This window comes from Pogoniulus pusillus, chromosome 12, assembly GCF_015220805.1.
Source record: "Pogoniulus pusillus isolate bPogPus1 chromosome 12, bPogPus1.pri, whole genome shotgun sequence".
In the NCBI taxonomy this organism is placed as follows: domain Eukaryota; kingdom Metazoa; phylum Chordata; class Aves; order Piciformes; family Lybiidae; genus Pogoniulus; species Pogoniulus pusillus.
Genome location: NC_087275.1, coordinates 23,374,377 through 23,379,247, shown reverse-complemented (window position 1 = coordinate 23,379,247; position 4,871 = coordinate 23,374,377). Strand labels below are relative to the sequence as shown.

Sequence of the window (4,871 nt, the reverse complement as noted above, 5' to 3'; positions counted from 1 at the left end):
AGGTATATCACCTCATCTGCTTAGACAGACATTCTGTGGCTGGGCTCTGGGATGAAACCATAGAATGCTTGGGGTTATTCAATCTGGAGAAGAGAAGGCTTTGAGGCAACCTTATTGTGGCCTTCCAAGTATCTGAAGGGGGCTTACAAGAAAGCTGGTGAGGGACTTTTTGGGATGTCAGGTAGTGATAGCACTAGGGGGTCTAGCTCCCTTCCAACCCTGACAGTTGTGTGATTCTGTGAATCAGAGATCTGACTTTAGGTTTGTGTGAAAGTTCTTGTGGCTTTTCTGGTTCTTACTGCCTGAAGTGCTTCTGAGTATGGATACATGTCAGAGTAAAACATGGATGTGCACCAGCCCCTCCTGCATTCCTGCCCTTTGTAAAAACGCCCAGGCCTGGTGGGCTGAGCAGAGTCATGGTGTGCTGTAGAGGAGCAAAGAATGAGGACTACAGAACTCATATCCTGGCCTATGTCAGTAGTACTCAGATGACAATTCTAGATACAGCTGTTTACTGTAGTGTAAGTCCTTTCCCCTCAGTCTTTCTTTCTCCTTTTAGTCATGTTGTATTTTTTAATTGCAATCTCTGAGGGATGAGGAGAGCAAACATTGCTCGACAGTGTGGATAAGAGTTCAGCACAACTTTTAGTTTTAGGAGCTGGAAGGGACCTGGAAAGCTCATCTCATCCAACTCCCCTGACAGAGCTGCAGCATCTTTTTTCTTTCTTTCTTTTTTTTTTCAATCCAGTTTTCATTTTTATTATTTTTTGTCCCACTTCTCTCCCATCTCCTATTTTCCCCCATCTTCCTCCTTTTCTTTCCATCTCCTTCCTTTCCACCTCTTTCCTCTGATCTTCCTCTTTCCCCCATCTTCCTCCTATCCTCTCCATCTCCTTCCTTTCCCTCCAACTTCCTTATTTCCTCTCCATCTCCCTCCTTTTTTTCTGCCCCTTTCCCACCCCACATTGCATTTTCACCTTTCCCCCCCAAACTCAGAGCACCTGGGCTCTGTTGGAGTCTCCTCCCACCCCAGCTGTGACCACTTTGCCCTCCCTGCCCACTCCCCTATTTAATGGGCCCCAGGAAAGGCAGAAGCCCTAAGCTTGCCCAACTGGGCAGAGGGATCCTCCTCATCTCATCACTGGTGAGTTCTTGTGGTGCACACTGGGTGAATGGGAGTGGGATCCAAAGGCCGGGGGGCCACCAGGCCCCCCGGCTAGATAGGATAGGGAGTTGATGATCGCTCTAAACATTACCCACGGGTGGTGGCTGCGCCTCCTTACTTAGGCTGAGCTCCTCTATTTTTAGCTGCTTCCTTCTGCTTGTCACGATGAGCTTAAGTACTTGGTGGAACTGGAGACTCGTGGGTAAGTAGTATTGTGTTGTCATAAAACTGTTTTGTTTGGAAAAGCTCTCTAAGGTCATCAAGCTCAACCTTCAACCCAGCTCAGAATCACAGAAATATTCAGGTTGGAAAAGACCCTCAAGATCATCAACTCCAACTGTTATCCCTACTCTACAGAGCTCACCCTTAAGCTATATCCTCAACACCACATCTAAGTGACCCTTAAACACATCCCAGGTTGGTGACTCAACCCCCTCCCTGGTCAGCCTATTCCAATACCTGACTGCTCTTACTGGGAAGAAATCTTTCCTGATGTCCAGTCTAAACCTACTCAGTGGCAGCTTGAGGCTATTCTCTCTTGTTCTGTCACTATTTTCCTGTGAGAAGAGATCAGCCACAGCCTCTCCACAACATCCTTTCAGGTAGCTGTAGAGAGCAATTAGGTCTCCCTTCAGGCTCCTCTTCTTCAAACTAAACAGCCTGAGATCCTTGAGTTGCTCCTCGTAAGATTTATTCTCCATGCCCCTCCCCAGCTTCATTGCTCTCCTCTGCACTCACTCCAGCACCTCCATGCTCTTCTTGTAATGAGGTGCCTGAAACTGAATGCAATACTTGAGGTGTGGCCTTGCCACAGCTGAGTACAAGGGGACAATCACCTCCCTATCCCTGCTGGACACAGCATTTCTTATCTAAGCCAGGATGCCATTGGCTTTCTTTGCCGCCTGGGCATGCTGTTTGCTCATATTGAGTTTTTTGTCTGTTACAACCCCCAGGTCCCTTTCTGCAGGCAACTTTTCAGCCAAACTGCCCCAGGCCTGCAGCATTGCTTGGGGTGGTTGTGGCCCAAGAGCAAGACACGGTAGTTGGTCTTATGGAAGCTCATCCCATTAAGATAGAATCACAGGTTTAGGTTGGAAGGGACCTCAAAGATCACCCAGTTCCAACCCTCCTCCACTGGAAGGCACACCTCCCACTGGAACAGGCTGCTCACGGCCTCCTCCAAACTGGCCTTGTTCACCTCCAGGGAGGGAGCATCCACAGCCTCCTTTGCTAACCTGTGCCAGTGTTTCACCACCCTCACTGTAAAGAACTTCTTGCTAACATCTAGTTTAAATCTCCCCTCTGCCAGTTTAACCCCATTACTCCTTGTCCTGTCATTACAAGACCTTGTAAATAGTCCCTACCCAGCCTTTCTGTAGGCCATCTTCAGATATTGGAAGGCTGCTACAAGGTCTCCTCTAAGCCTTCTCTTCTCCAGGCTGAAGAATCCCAGCTCTTGTAGCCTATCCTTATAGCAGAGGTACTCCAGCTCTCTGAGCATCTTTGTGGCTCTCCTCTGGACTTGCTGCAACTGTTCGATTTCCTTCTTGTATTGGTGTTGTGGAGGGCCCATAGGCCCAAAATAGGCTCATACATGCTTTGTCTGGATGTGCTTTTCTGCCCACACCAGAGGCAAATGGACACAAACGAACACAGAAGGGGCACAATAGACCTGGTGCCATGAAGCCTGGCCTGCCCAGGGCCCAGGATGTGTAAGGTGGTTGTATAAGCCCACGCACCTAGCTTATGGCTTACTGGGTACAAGGCCTGTGCTCTCCCCATATTTGGGGGGCCAGGCCTGTGGCCCTTGCCTATTATGGTATGCTTTGGTTAACTGCCAAGCTGATTGGTCATTCTGGTGGCCAAGGGGCCATTATCTCGGCCCACATCTGATAAATAGGTGATACACAGGTAAACAAAGTGCTTGCCTGCCTGCTTTTGCTTCATTGCTTGCTGCTATTTGCCTGCCTTTCTCTGTAGAGCCCAGTCTCCTGTGCAGCTGTGCACCCTCTTGCATGCCTGTTGCCTCACCACTGCCTGATAAACTCCACTGCCTCGAGTTGCCAGGAGCAGACCCTGGATTGCCTGTACATGATTGGGCTGTGTGGTCAGTGTGACATCGTGTTGAGACTGCACAACATCCTGCCTGTTCCTGAAAGTCTTCCTTCTAAGACTACAAGTCCTGGAGATCATCCAGAGGAGCTGGGGATGAGGTTGGGGATTGTCTGCCTCCTTTCAACAGTAGCCTGGGAGAAATCAAGTCTCAGCTGCCAATCAGACTTCCACCTGCTTTGGGTACTGCCTGAGTAATAATAATCTGTTAGTAAATGCTTAAATGCCTCTGTAATTCTCTACTGCCTTCTGCCACAGAGCAGAAAGAGCTTCAGCCCATCTACTGGGCAAGCAACATATTGACCCCAAGTGGCATTTGGCCGTGGGGAAGTTCTTCTCTCTGTTTATTGTTTGAATGTTTGCTAGATAATAATAGTTCTGTTTGGTGTTATTCCTAGAACGTCTTCCATAACTGTGTAAGAACAAATATTAATATTAAAATTCTGTGGCTGGGGGGTGGAGAGAGTTGAGAATATTCCAATCAATAAATTATATATTTTTATAAACTATCATCTCATCAATTTTTTTCCCCACTCTGCAACAGTTGGGGGCTCCAGAACTGCACACAGTTCTCCAGGCGGGGTCTGATGAGAGCAGAGTAAAGGGGTAGAATCCCCTCCCTTGCCCTGCTGGCCACACTGCTCTTGCTGCAGCCCAGCACACAGTTGCTGTCTGGGATGTGTGTGCACACTGCTGGCTCATGTTGAGCTTTTCATCAACCCAGACCCCCAGGTTCTTTTCCTCAGGGCTGCTCTCCAGCCGTTTGCAACCCAGCCTGTATCTGTGCTTGGGATTGAGTTGACCCAGGTGCAGGACCTTACACTTGGCCTTGTTGAATGACATGAAGTTGGCCTGCACCCACCTCTCCAGCCTATCCAGGTCCCTTCCCTCTAGCAAGTCAACTGTGCCACACAGATGGTGTCATCTGCAGGCTTGCTGAGGGTGCCCTTAATTCCTCTGTCCATGTCACTGACAAAGATGTTAAACAGCACTGGTCCCAGCACTGACCCCTGAGGGACACCATTTGTCACTTTTCTCCAGGTGGACATTGTGCCATTGATCGTCACTTTTTGTGTGTGACTATCCAGCCAATTCCTTATCTGGCAGTGCTCCACTCATCAAGTCTGTGTTTTTTTCAGCTTGGTGACCAAGCTGTCACGTGGCACAAAGTCAAATGCCTTACTTAGGTCCAGGTAGATGACATCAGTTGCCCTTCCTTGTCCACTGTTGCTGTGACTTCACTATGAAAAGCCACTAAATTTGTCAGGCATGATTTGCCTTTGGTGAAGCCATTCTGGTTACCACCAGTCACCTCTGCTTTGTTTTCCATTCTCTATTAATCCTGCTGTGCTACACATCTTAAATATTTTAAAGTTGAGGATTTTAGAGATGCTCAAACAGCGTATTAGTGCTGTGCTCTCCTGGTGTACATCAATGTGTAAGGCAGCTAAGCAAATTCCTGAGTTACCATGGAGCTGAACTGCACAGATCTTGGGAGACAGAGGAAACTAATAAAACAAAATGAGTGAATAACTCCCTGGGAGCTGGATTTCCAAAGCACAGACAGCTGAATGCCACATCAAATATATTTTTC

General features: G+C 48.2%; 1 long non-coding RNA gene across 1 annotated transcript; it reads left to right on the top strand.

The window, feature by feature from the left end:
* Positions 1 to 674: 674 nt before the first annotated feature.
* Positions 675 to 3,783, top strand: LOC135180011 (uncharacterized). Its single transcript, XR_010304241.1, has 2 exons — positions 675 to 1,144; positions 3,146 to 3,783. It is a non-coding gene; the product is annotated as an uncharacterized LOC135180011 (long non-coding RNA).
* Positions 3,784 to 4,871: the final 1,088 nt, after the last annotated feature.